The sequence below is a fragment of the Miniopterus natalensis genome, chromosome 1, assembly GCF_054644295.1.
Source record: "Miniopterus natalensis isolate mMinNat1 chromosome 1, mMinNat1.hap1, whole genome shotgun sequence".
Lineage (NCBI taxonomy): Eukaryota > Metazoa > Chordata > Mammalia > Chiroptera > Miniopteridae > Miniopterus > Miniopterus natalensis.
In genome coordinates this window covers 119,177,919-119,192,819 of record NC_142081.1, presented here as the reverse complement: position 1 = coordinate 119,192,819, position 14,901 = coordinate 119,177,919, and the positions used below count along the sequence as shown (strand labels likewise).

Sequence of the window (14,901 nt, the reverse complement as noted above, 5' to 3'; positions counted from 1 at the left end):
GGGCCAGTTTTCTACCAGAACTTCAAGTAGCAAGAGACTCTTCTGACAAAAAAGCATTTAGAATGACCCTTCCATTACCCAGCATGAGCTCAGCAAAGGAGCCCAAAATTCTCAGGGTAAAGAGTCATAGAGTGGATTGAGCATATAGCCACAACAGCATTTTATAGATTATAAATAAGAAAAGCAAACAATTCAATACCATTTCTTCTACTTATTCACTAAAAAAAAAAAATATTTATGGAGCACCTCCTACAGGTCATAACAATTTATTCTTTGAGGCTTTATTTTTATAAGAGAAATAACAGAAAAAGCTTTTTATTTGTTTTTATGACTCCAAAAAAGCTTCATTTTTTTGTTTGTTCCTATTTAGCTTTCTGACTCTGCTTGGGCCTTCAACACTTTCACGGTTTTCTCTTCTCAATAAGGACAGCACGCTTGGTCCTGTCGCGGGAACATTTAGTACACAGGGATCCACCACAGGCCCTGCTGACATGTTTTTTCATTTTAGGAGATCTCGTTAGAACCTCGGGTCTCACAACACAAGCTCCTGGGCACAGGCCACAGGCAGAGTTTGGTGCTTTCCCTACCTCCTTGGCATAAAGGTAAACAGTTCTATTACCAGGGCTTGGGGACAGTCTAGTTTTGTTAGGGGACAGCCTCCGACGGTAAGTTGAATGCTAGACCACTCTGAACACCCCCACACCAGCTCAAAAGGCTGAGTCTGAGACATACCAGCTTCTATAACTCACATGTGGCTTTTTTGATGATAATCTCCTAAAAACAAAAATACTTAGGGCACATGTTGTAATTCCTTGAGTGAATTTCTATAGAAAACTACTGTCATATAAAGTATCAACCTAACTTTCTGGTGATCTTACTTCAGAAAACCCAGGAAATAAATGATTAATTCATCCCTTGGACCAGTGCTGCTTAGACTTTTTCAGGACTATGCCTGTCCCTCCAAGGGGCAGTCACTTGGTGTATCCATATACCTTCAACCAGTCTATAGCAACACCAGGGAGGAGAGCCTTAGATTCTGACTCTCAAAGATGAATCGTCATAATCTGTTTTGAGAAAAAAGAACAGTATGATCCAGACTAAACTCTGACAGTTACCTAAGATACAGAATAAAGAGATCTCATTTGCTTTAAGTACCTGAAATGCCACCAACAAAATTGAACTGTGGCTGTAAAATTCCAGAAACCTGTCTGAAATTCTTCTTTAAAAGAAGGGAAACTCTGAAAGCAACCGTAGCCATTCAAGGATGAAGTTGTCCTCATGTAGCAGCTTCGAATCAACTTAAATGGCGAGATTAAGGAAATCAACAAGATGACCTATCAGGATTACAGAAAAGAATATTATAACTTCTGTTTACATCTATTGTTATGTGTTACTTCATCACTTTAAACTTTCTATTTTGTGTATGTTTTATAATAATTTTAATATTTAGTAGAGTTGCACATTTATATAACTTATCAATACATAAGTATGTATATTATGAAAAAGGTGCTCAAAAAATTTCATGACATCGTCTTCAATCAAAAAGTTCAGAAATGACTGCATAGATGTAGCCTTAAAACCACGTTGGCTTGGGAAAGTATAAAGGCGAATATTATCCACCTGTGCCACCTTGGTTGAAAATAACCTCAGTGTAGGCAAACATTTTTGAGGAGTATCATGTTCCCCTGCACCCACCTTTGCAGAGGTGCTGATGACTTAATGGCTTATAAATCCCAAGGGAAGAGAGGTAAGCATTATACTCAGACTGTTTTATTTACATATTGCTAAATTCTACCACATTTCCAATGGTTAGAACAGTGCCTGGCTCATAGTAGGTGCTCAATAAATTTCACCTATAAAATTATTCCTTCAATAAATATTTTATTGAGCACTTATTACATGGCAAGCATTGTTCTAATATAGCAGTTCAGGAATAGGACATTTAGAATGAGTTCTATATCATGGAAATCTGAGACTGATAAATTCTACTAAAACATTCTTTGGGCAAAAGATTTGAACAACCACTGCAGCAAATAAGATGTATACGTGGCAAGAAGCACAGGAAAAGATGCTCAGCATCGTTAGTTATCTGGGAAATAAGAATTTTTTTAAATTGACAATAGTAAGTGATCAGAAATATGCAGAGCAAATGGAATTCTTCTTAATTCCTAGTGAGAATACAAAGTGTGCACCCAATCAATTTGGACAACAGTTTGGCAGTTTCTTTAAAGTTAAACATACATTTACTATACTACCCAGCAATTCTACTCCTAGGTATTTATCCAAGTAAAAGGAAAACTTAGATTCACCTAAAAACCAGCATACAAATATTCATGGCAGCTTTATTTATAATCACCAAAAACTGGAAACAAGCCAAATGTGCTTCTACTGAGGAAGAGAGAAGCAAAAACTATTATTTATCAATGCTAAATTAGGCCACTTATGAGTATAGAACAGGGTTTCAAAGTCTGGTTTATGGAGAAGTTATCTCACTGAACTGTAGTCTTACTTCTACACTATTGTTTTAGAGGTAAAGGTTGCTACCTTGTTTTCATTCTCTCATTTCAATAAACTATCATTTCTCTTCAAGGAAACAGGAAAGAGAAGAGAACTGGTGTTTGATTGGAGAATGTGCGAGACTGAAATATCTATCAGGCCAGAAAGATTGTGAGGAAGATTACCCCAGATGAGACAATGGGTTATTGGCACTGAGCAATTTCTTTCAGCTGTGTCCTAGATTCCAAAAGGAAAGTCAATGCTGAGCACAGTGCTTCTTCTAGAGCCCACAGAGTTCTTAATGACAGCTGGGCTCTCACAAGGCATGTCCATTTCCCAATCATTAGGCAAAAGTCGCATCCAGTACATTCTTAGTAAAATTGGCCAGTTTTAAAGACAGTATTCTTTCTATGTGAGCCATTCTGACTTTCGACATGCCTAGGCATAAACCTAAAACTACCAGGCTCTAAAGAAATACTTGTTAATGCTACCTTTGTCACGCTTAATTTATCTTTTTATTGAGATATAATTAATGTATAACATTGCATTCGTTTCAGGTGTACAACCTGATGATTTGATATTTATATATATTGTGAAATGATCACAATAAGTCTAGTTAACATTCATCACCACATGTAGTTACACTTTTTTTTTGTTTTGATAAGAACTTTTATCTACTCTCTTAGCAACTTTTTTATATAATACAATGTTGTTAACTATAGTTACCATATTGTACATTACATCCCCAGGACTTTTTCATCTTATAACTGAACATATATCTCATCATTAAGTTTAAATGTTACATTTTATTTCTTAATTTTGAATTCTCTAATGTTTAATTTCTTATAATTAACTTTTAACTTTGCTGTAATTATTATGAAACATTCTCAACTTAATTTTCCACAGCATACTTGCAGAAGTCTGCATTATACATTAGTAGGTGAAAAACTTGTCACCTCCATATTATCAAAGCTTTGACAAGACCTATGTCTAATCTGTTGACATAATTCTAGGGAGGTGGGTGGCCGAAAATACAGGGGGTGGAGAAAGGACCGAATTCCAAAGAACTGGAGCTGATGCAAGATAGAAGATTCTCAATCATATTTGAAGGTCATCAGAATGGTTCGAGGATACACAATGGTGCTGGGGATCAGTCTGACATCCTAAAAAGAGTTCCTACAGCAGAGTAAGTGTGTGCAAAGGATAAAGGCCATTAGCACCTGCTGTCAGAGACTGAAGTCAGCCATCTCTGTGGCTGGTCTTAGGCACCCACACAAAGTCATCTCTCCCAGGTAATATCAGCAGCGGGGCCGTGGAAAATGCTTAGTGTGGCCGTCAGAGCAGCATTAATGGGCCACTGGCATTAGTTCCAGGTTTTAGATTCTTAGGGGACCCTATATGTGCGCATTTCAGAAGGGTGACAGCCCCAGTATCAGTTGTGTAACATCTCAAGGACCACCTACCCTACCCCCAGAGGGAGAACTTGACACAGAGGCAGGTTCCAATGATTCTGGAGGAAGGCAAACTGAGCTGTAAAGGTTTATCTATATCTGATTCTTAGAGTATTAAAATCTTGTTCCCAGGAGAAATGGCTGTTAGAATAATAATGTTTTATTACTATTTAGTATTCAGCAAAAAGCAGATGGTTCATTCAATTATTTACTCTGACTGTATACATGTAAATAGCTCTCAAAAACTATCTCCCAAAGAAACCCCCAGCTTTTCCTCATGACTAAATATGTCTATATTTTAAATGGGATAGCACCCAGCATTATTTCTCCTGTCACTTCTTTTATCCTTACTTTACTTCTATAATGTAATTGGAAACAAACTGCATATTAATGTTAAAGAAATTGAGTCACAGGTAAAGACTTGAATCAATTGTATTTTATCAGATTGAAAACATATTTGCTGAAGGCACAAGGTGAACAGTAAACAGTAAAGATTAACACACTATTTTGATCTCTGGTAAAAATCAACATCACTGACTTAGGGTTTCTCCACAAATAAAACAGCAGATGTTTTTCTATCAAGGTTAATTTTCTCTTAGAACTTATTGAATAAAAATGATATGAGTAAACACAAGAAGAATTCCCTGGATAGACCAATATTTTAGAAATAAAAATAAATTGTGTAATATGTTGGAAGAATTTGAAATTAATTCTACTTTGCATTCATGTTCTTAAAAATAGTATTTAGAATTTAGTTTTAAAAAGTAGCATTAAAAATCATAATTTAAAATTTATATTTAGAAAATATAAATCAACCAAATGACTTTTTTATTGGATAAAACCATCAGAAATGCAACATTCTGAGGAGTTACCATGGTGGTTAATGATATCCTTTGAAGTCAGTAAGTTTGAATTTTAATTCCACCTCCTAAAAACACCCCAAACTAGGTATGCCTTCTTTAGCAACTTACTTTCTTTTGTCTAAGCTTCACTTTCTTTCCCACCAGCAAGAAGATAATATTAACACCTACCTCACAACTGGTTAGGTCAACTAATCCTGGGTCAACTAATCCTTGTGAACTACCATTACTTCAGCTGTAAAAGTGGGCAGTTAATGCTGATCTCAGAGACATTGTTAGAACTAAAATGGAACCTGGTAAAACATATTAAATGTAAAGAACTATAGCAATATCATAATTAAGTTGCTTTGTATTATTTGTGGAACATGAATTAGTAAGTAATTAAATGCATATCATTAAAACATAATTCACCGGTATAATTATCTAGTCAGTTGTCAGACTGTGTCTCAGGCTCTTATGCAAATTAGAAAAACACATTTGAAAATGGCCTGATTTACATTATCTTTGCCTTTATATTACTGAGCAGGTTTGTCCTACAGATAAATGTGCACCAGACATGACCAGACAAACCTATTTTATACCATGACCTGGTCAAATCTGAATGCAGGTTGGCGTGTGAGCTAAAAATGCATCTGAACCTTGGCACCATTCTTCCTTCATCAGTTCTCAGCTCAGGTTTCTTCCAAAAGAAAGCTTATATTTTCTTGCTTCATCTCAGCTTCTCAAACCCTGGAGTATAACATTTCTAGAGATTTCTGCACAGCAATAAGGATTTTTTCCACCCAGGAAAAATGTCTCAGACCTTTCTGACATATTCCTTATATCTTTTTCTCCTTCAGACACCAATGCCAAACTCAAAGGTGTCTTTTTAAAACATATTGTTTCATATCACACAGTCAGAAGGAAAATTTTTGTACAGTTATAATACCTCTGAAACCTCCATTTTAAATATCCCAGTGTGGTAGCATTCACTATTAACACTTTTATTACAGTTGTTAAGGATAGGAAGTTATTCTTAAATGGAACTTTAAGATGCTAAGCAGTAATATTACTTTAGACCTCAGAATTAACAATGCTCAGAAGCTGGCAGGTTCATGATATTTAAATATATTTAAGCACCTCTACATGAGCATGTCATCATCTTTGGAACTTGTATAAGGTAGGAGGAACAACTTACATAAAGACAGGATATTTTTAATTTTTTATAGTGAAATATTTAATACATACAAATATACTATACATATATAACATAAAAATAATATTAAAATAGGCACAATATAGCTACCACCCTACTTTAAAAATAAAATATCAAAATATTTTTATTTTCCTCTTTGTCATTCTTATTTATCAATTGCATATTTCATCCCTCCTCAGCAAAACCTTTGAATTTTGTGACCTTTTGTATTTAAGTTTAAAAAGATATACTCTCAAAAACTTATAATTAAAAGACATATGAAATAACATGGGGAAAATAACATAATATCAAAACTAACATCTAAAAGCTGTTACTTCTTCAAAAGTAATTTTATATTTAAATCCAATTTTGTTATTATAAATGGCATGCAGAAAGTATAGAAGGTAGGAAAAATTATTCACAAGATAAAATCTACAGTAAGATATACTGTATTTATAAAGATTTTACAGTAAAATATACTTCTTAAAGGTAATAAATTTTCCCCAGCTTTATTGATGTAAAGTTAACAAATAAAAAAAATATATATTTAAGGTATACAAAGTGCTATTTCAGTATACACATACATTGTGAAATGATTACCACAATCAAGCTAATTAACATATCCATCACCTCACGCAGTTACCTTTTATTTGACATGAAAATACTTTAGATCTATTCTATTAGCAAATTTCAAGTATACCATACATTATTGTTAGCTCTAGTCACCATGCTCTACATTAGGGCTCCAGAACTTATTTATTTTGATACTGGAAGTGTGTACCCATTGATAAACATCTGTGCATTTCCCCAACCCCCCAGACCCTATTCTACTCTATGTTACCATGGGTTCAGCATTTTTAGATTCTGCATATCAGTGAGATCATACAGAATTTCTCTTTTTGTATCTGGCTTATTGTACTTAGCATACTGTCCTCCAGGTTGTCTCAAATGGTTGGATTTCCTTATTTTTTAAGGCTGAATAGTTTGTGTATATGTGATGTGAGTTCTGGTCTCAGTCAAATTCTACAAGCTTCCGTTTTCTTATGTATAAATGGACTTTCTCCCATTTATAATATATATTTTGTCAAATGCTTTTTCTGTATCTATGACATGATCATGTGATTTTTCTTCTTTAGCCTTTTGATTTGATGGATTACAATTAATTGATTTTTTTAATATTGAACCAGCCTCATATACCTGGGATAAATCCCCCTTGGTCCTGATTTTTATTTATTATTTACATATTTTTTATATATCCTCATATACCTGGGATAAATCCCACTTGGTCCTGTTTTTTATATATTTGCTAATATTTTGTTGAGAATTCTTGCATCTATTGTCTACTGCTTTTTGTTTTTTGTTTTTGTAATGTCTTTGTCTGCTTTTAGTGTAAAGGTAATGCTGACCTCATAGAATATTATGAAATATTCCTTCTATTTCTGTCCTCTGAAAGAGATTGTACAGAATTAGTATAATTTCTTCCTTAAATGTTTGGCAGGATTCACCAGTGAACCCATCTAAGTCTGGTGCTTTCTGTTTTGGAAGGTTATTCATTATTGATTCAACTTCTTCAATAGATATAGGCCTATTTAGATTATCTATTTGATTTCTCTTTTTTGTCTGTCTATTGCTAGAATTTTAGTACTTTCTCATCAATTTTCAAAGGTCCATATTTCTTTTCCACAGCTACTACACTCTGGGCCATTGGAAGCATTGATTTACATGCCTGCAGAACCTAAGTGGCAGCTTATTAACTCTAAATTTTCACATGTTTATACTCTAGAAATCTTAATATTCAAGTTAGAATGGACCACACCAACTGGCTGACTCAATGCCTTCAGGTTCCAAATAAGAAGAAGGGTCACAAGGCCAGGCCAAAGGAAAAAACATAAAAGAAAGAAAACTAATATTTGATGAATACTATAAGGGACACAATTGTGGCATTGAAGAGAACAGTGGGAGGAGAGAGGTAAAAAGAGCCCAGAGTGTATAAGTCATTATAGGCCATGGTAAAGTGTTTAGGTTGTATTCTGGAGATGGGGACAAATGAGAGGTTCCACGATTCAATTTTACTCTTTAAGGGGATAACGGACTGTGAGAGCAGAGAAGAAGAATAGAAGCAGGTGACCCACGCAGGAAAAGCGTACAATAGTTCATGCAAGAGATTATGGTGACTTGGACAGGGAAGGAGAAGAGATGGTAAAGCTGCCAGATTCAATACAAATTTTAAAGCTAGGACTCGAGCTCTGGCCAGTTTGGCTCAGTGGTTGGAGCGTCGGCCTGAGGACTGAAGGACCCGTGGGTTCGATTCCAGACAAGGGCACATACCTTGGTTGCAGGCTCGACCCCTGGCCCAGGTCAGGGCAAGTGTGGGAGGCAACCAGTCCATGTGTCTCTCTTACATTGTTATAACCCTACGTGAGACTAATTCACGCAGAGACCAAACTGACCATTTGGAAATTTATTAGCAGGCGACTGCGAGTGGACTCCTGCCCTAAAAAAACTTGCAGCCCCGAATAGTCCTCACAGGGAGAATATAAAGGCAAAAACCATATCCTGATTGGGGAGGGGGAGCAGGGAGGGGGGTACTTGCAAGGGCAGACAGAAGCTAAGATAAGCATTAATTAACCTTCCTGGTTAACCATTCCCTGGAATTTTCATGGGCAGAAATCTTTTACAAAGTTTACAAAGAGCCAGAGGAGGGGAAGAGGTCATTGTTTTCTACCAGATTTTGTTGCTTTTGCTTCTCTTCAAAGTAGCAATTGTAAGGGTAGAAAATGGGAGTGCTAAAATGGGAGTGCTATATTTCAACGTCAGTGTCTCCCACACCTTCCACTCAGTCTGAAAAGCAATGGAAAAAATATCCTCCATTGAGGATTAAATAAATAAATAAAGATAGGACTCATGCGATTTGCTAAAAGACTGAATTTGGAGAATGAGAAACAGAAAAGGAAAAGGCTGACTCCTCTCCACCACCATCATCATCATCACCATCACCATTGTCATTGCTAATATTATGCATTTATTGTGTGTTGGGTCGTATGCTAAGCCCAGTCTTCTATGTGCATTTTTCTATCCTGTTCTTCACAGCAATCCTTTAAATTAAGTATTATTATGATATATGTTTTATAGATGAGGAAGCAGAGGCTCAGAGAAATTAAGTAGCCCAGCTAATTAGCAAAAAAGTCAAGGTTCAAATTCAGTCCTGCCATGAAAGCCCAAGTTCCTCCTGCTCCATAGGGACCAAAAAATATATTAATACTTTTTCTCCCACTTTCTAAGTTCTTCTGGCTGGGCCAATAACCAAATGAACAGAGACAGATTATCAGAAGAAAATCAAAGTCCAATACATGTGCATGGGGAATTCACATAGACATGAGAAATCCATGAAAATTCCCAAGACAAAAAGGAAACATTGGGTATATAAGACATTTTAAACAAAGAAGAAAGGAGGGATGGGGTATTCGATTTCAGAAGTGAAATGGGCAGTTTACAGGCAATTGAGGAAAAGCAGAACACTTGTGGCAGAAAAACCCCCAGGTGACTCAGAAGCAATGGGACACAGGGGGTATCTAGCCAACAGGCATCTGCCTAAAGCCCTCTTATTTATCATATTTAATTCAAATTAGGCTAAGGCAGAATCTAAAATCTCCTTCCTGAAGCAGGTTTTTCTGTCTGAATTTCTTGGGCAGGAAAAGTGTAAGGGTCAAAGGTTTTTTCTGAGTCTTTTGTTTCTTAATAAACAGCTTAAAATCAATACCCCAGAAAGCAGCTTCAGGGTGGCAGAATTTTGGTCCCTTCATCTCCAGTCCCATTACCATTCTTATGGCATCATAGGCTTTCCTTCACTTGAGCAGTATATGCTCAGCCTTTCCCATTATGCTGAGTAATCACAAGTAATTAGTTTGTCTCTTATTTAATGGAGTTTTTAAAGATAAATCAATTTATGCAAGAGTCTTGTGGTACAGTTTAGCATGGCAGTTTTCGTTTCAACTTTCTGTTTATCCTTTTTTTTTTAGGAAGCAAAGCTTTTACTCACACTTATTACGTGATGGCCTATTCAGAAAAGCTCTCAATGTTCTGTTCTCAATGTTCTATTAGCCAAAAACGCATAGTTTCATATTGGTAAGGGAAGCAATATGAACTGGTGGTGTATTCCACTTTGCCCTTTTCGTTTTTTACTGATGCCAAGAAAGAGAAAAGCAGTCCCTGACTCTAGGAGCTGGCCCGGCACTTACAGATAGGACTTGATGTACTCCTTTGAACACAACTTTATGGAACATGAACACTGGATAAGTACATTCTGAGGCCATGATGGATCAAGTTAGCTTAACACAGACAAAACATGAGCAATTGGCAAACCACTTTAATAATCAAACACCCCCTATCCTAGGTAATATTGAGGCAAGATAGTAAAAAACTAGGAAAATTCCTTGGCAAGAGGAGTGGGGAAACTGAGACAGAGAGCCCATTCCAACTGGCCCCATCCAGCACCCTGACTCACCTGCCTCCCTCTCCCTTGCATGAGCACTTCCTTAAGCATTAAACTCTCTGGACAATGAGGTTCTGATCAGCATCAACTAATCTTAGGAACAAAGTCTCAGGTCTGTTGACCACAGAGACAGGGTTTTGGTCAAACTCAAGATAACATCTAGGCCTCAGTTGTGTTTCAGCTCCAGGCCCAAAAAAGCAGCAAAAGCAGATGAAGCAACGCCATGGCTGACATCAGGACCAGATGCAATGACTAATGACTCCCTACCCTAGTGCCAGCCAATCGATAGAGACCACGATACTGAAAGGAAATACCTGGGAAGCTGATGAATATTCTATTGAGATCCTCCCCTGAGACTTCCTCTAAAATTCCTGCCTTTAGAAAACAGATAAAAACCTTAAGGCAAAGGACCCACTGTGCACTCTCTCTCTGAAGCATGCCCATGCCTCCCACCTCTTCTTTCCTAAGGCACAAATCTTTGCTTTCTTTCTCCAAAAGCACTTATTTTGCCTTAGTAACTTGTTTCCTGAGTCCACGCAGCCCAGCTGGCTCACTTATTTTGCCTCTGTAACTTTCTTTCTAAAGTACCAAGGCAGCCACACCCTGTTTCAACTCTTCCCCATAATTCCAAAGGGCCAAGGCAGCTTTGTCTAGGCTCACTCCTGTTGCTATGATCTTGCCTCTTCTATCTTAAATCTTCCCTTTGTTTCACTGTTCCCAGCTTTAACAAACATATTCTCAAAATCACCTGGACTCCTGCTGTGAAATCCTTCCAGCACGAAGTCAAGAACAGAGAGCCTACATTGCTACTAGCAATATGAGTAAATGCTTTACCGTAGTCTGACCTCCTTCAAGGTAAGATTATTTAAGATATTTCTTAGGAGCTGAACTGTGTCCCATTGAGGCAGGTTAGTAAGAAACTAAGAAAATTCCCTGGCAAGTGGAATGAGTAAACTGAGACAAATGGTTGAACAAATGGTTGGAATAGCTGAACAATTAACAGCCAGCTAATAAATCACAAGGCCCTATCCTCCCTAACTGAAGATGCCTAAGAGCAGGTGTTTTAAATCACCATAGTCAGGAATATAGATAACAAAAACCAATTAGAACCAGACTAATCCAAGATAAAGGTAAAACTAACCAGAAAATGACCACGAAGCTCATCATCCCATCATTATAAAGAAAACTGACACCACAAGTAAAAGGGAGGGTGAAGGGAACTAACGGCAAGACACATCTGGAATGGACCATATTAGGAACAAAGCCCCCTCCCAACCAGAAGGCAGAGTGAGAATTTGGCAACACAAAGCTTGGAAACACCTCCCACCACCACCCTTGGAAATACAAAAAATCCCAAGAACTAACTGGCTACGTGCACAAATCACTTGTAAGTTGGCCTGCATCCACTCAGGCGCATACTTTTTGCTTCTTTTACAGCAGAGCCTGCACCCTGGCCTCTTTCTGTTTCTCTACCTAAATAAAACTTGCTTTGTTCTTATTCCAATTCATCTTTGTAATTTTCAAGAACCTGGAGGTCGTTTGACATGCCAAAGGTCTCAGATGGTGCCTGGGCAGGGCTAGCCCTCAGCATAGAAGCTGTCCTGTAACACCATCAAGATTTATATATTGAAGTCCTAACACTCAGAAATTCAGAAGGTGACTATACTTGAAGGTAGGTTCTCTAAAGAAATAAGTTAAAATGTGTGGGCCCTAACCCACTATGACTGGTGTCCTTAGAAGAAGAAAAGATTAGAACACACAGGGAAGGCCATGTGAGGACACAGGGAAAAGAGGGACACCTACCAAGTAAGGAGAAAGGCCTCAGAAGAAATCAGCCCTGCCAACAACTTGCTCTTGGACTTCTAGCCTCCAGCATTGTGAGAACTAAATTCTGTGTGTTAAGCCACCCAGTCTGTAGTAATTTATTATAGCAGCCTGTGGTATAATAAAAAATATATTTGGTCTTCATCCTGATTTCTGTCACAGAGCTCCTAAAACTCTTGTAATTTTTTAAATTACAGAAGAGTCTTGATAGTCATAACAAACTCTTTGGATCACACCTGAGTTTTAGCTAGTGAGGTGACAGGGTGGGGTCCCTACATAGTCTCAAGATGGGTCTGGTCACTAGAAAGATCAAGTGATTAGAGGCCTGGAACTTTCAGCCTCACCCACTGACCTCTGGGAAGTTGCAGGAGGGGTGGTCAGCTGGAGAGTAAAGCTCTCTAAAACTCTTAAACATGACATAATGAGCTTCTGGGTTGATGGACACCATGTGCCGGAGGGTGGTGCACCCCAGTTCCATGGGGACAGAAGTTCCTGTGCTTGGGACCCTTCCAGAACTTACCCTATGTACCTCTTCCTGTGGCTGTTCATCTGTGTTCTTTATGATAAACTGATAATCAACATAAGTAAATGTTTCCCTGGGCTTTGTGAGTCATTCTAACAAATTATCAAACCCTAATCGGAAGTCGTGGCTTATTTATAGTCAGTTGGTCAAAAGTACACGTGACAACCTGGTCTTGTAATTGATGTCTGAGGTGTGGACAATTGTTACGGAACTAAACGTGTTCATTTGCCTGTGCTCATCAAAGCCCAATAAGATGCAACAGGAGTTTAAGAAAGTAAATGTTTATTTAAGGAAATGGCTCCAAACTCAGAACAGGTGAACTAGTGTTCTAAAACCTCACTCCCTGATGGCCCCTACGGGGGCAGATTATATATAAAAAAATTATTAATCATGGTGGTTAAGGGAGTTGGGGTTGTGGGCTCTCCTGATTGGTTGGGTTCAAGGTTGGGAGTAGTTGACCATGGTATCAGGTCCTGACGTCAGATATGGCATCATTCTGTCTAGTTTTGTGAGGGATGGTAGGTAGGGGCTGAAACACAACTGAGGTCAGATGTTTTCTTGAGTTTGACCAAAACTGTTTCTGTGGTCAATAAACCTCAGGCTTTGTTCTAAAGACAATTTGATGCTGACCAGGCTCTGATGTACTAAGGGCTTAATGATTAAAGAAGGGAATGGACAAACAGAAAGAAGAAAGCGTCATGTTAAAGAAATGGAGTTTCTGCATGGTTACATGATCCTGTGAGACTGAGGCCTTAATCTGTGGGATCTGACGTTATCTCTATCTAGGTAGTGTCAGAAATAAATTAAATTTGTAGGACGCCCAGTTGGTGACTGCTGAAAATAGGAGAATTGCTTAATGGTATTGGAAAATTTTCCAGACAGCCCTAGAAAACTAATATAAAACATAATTATAGACTTATCCACCTCTGTCCACCACTACCCCCTTCCTGACAGCGTCCAATCCAGAGCAAAACTCTGCTTTCTTAAATCCTCCCCAAAATCACCTAGCACAGGCCCAAAGCTGTAAGTTCTTTCTTACTCTCTCTCCCTGAAACCCCCCATTGTAGCCAAGATGTGTGTTCCCAGCCTGCAGCAATAGGTATGTTCTTGCTTGGCTTTGGCTGAAGGGCTTTGATAGCATCTTGAGTTCACTGAGGTTTTCTTTGTTAATTCCTCTTAGGTGCTTATATTCATCAGTTTTACTGAATTTCAAATTATTTTCCCACCCAAGTAGTTTCAGTGCAAATCTAAGGGAATCACAGTTTACAGAACAACCCCCAACCATCTTACACCCCCATCCCACAAAAGATAGCTCCACTTATGTCATGAAAATACCTTCAAAGGTCTTTGTCCGGTCCTCTTCTTTCTCTAGCACTATGCCAGGTGCTTTATATAACATATCCTGTAATAATTAAGGTTGCGTTTAGCAGCCCTGTGAACCAGACAGTAGCTTCCTCAATTTTAAGTGAAAGTTAACACCATCAAAATAAATGGTAAGACAGAATTTCAGCTCAGTTCTGCCTAACTCCAAAGCCCACTGGGAATTTCCATAAGACTTTGTTAACATAAAATATCCACTTCAAAGGACACTTCTAAATTTATGGGAGTGATCCAATTATTGTTAGAGGTTAATTTGCATTGCTAAGTAGCTCCAGACTACATTGAAGGAGTCATAAAGAAAAAGGAAACCATACTGGGGTGGCAGTCAACAAACAAAAAGATAGTCAGCAGTCCCTTAGCACATTTTTTCTTTCTGTAATTGTATAGACTACTTAAAAAGGCAACACCTTGGGTGGGGGGAAATGGGCACAATACATTGATATGTTAACTGCTTTTACAGATTAGATATTTTATAGTTTAGCTATTAGAAAACTTTCATAAAATGACTTCGGTAAAAATTCTTTGAAAGAATGGCTGAACAGTTTTACATTTTCACACTTGCTTCTCACAAAAGTCCTCAGAGATAAGGAAAGAGAAAGTGGCTCCCAGGAGTGATTCTTTTTCTTTTTTTTTTTAATCCTCACTGGAGGATATTTTTTCCATTGCTTTTCAGAGAGAGAGAGTGGGTGGGAGAGAGAGAG

At 37.7% G+C, this 14,901-nt stretch overlaps 1 pseudogene; it reads right to left on the bottom strand.

The window, feature by feature from the left end:
* Positions 1-366: 366 nt before the first annotated feature.
* LOC148094373 (large ribosomal subunit protein eL34 pseudogene) lies at positions 367-2,865 on the bottom strand (annotated as a pseudogene).
* Between the last annotated feature and the right edge of the window lie 12,036 nt (positions 2,866-14,901).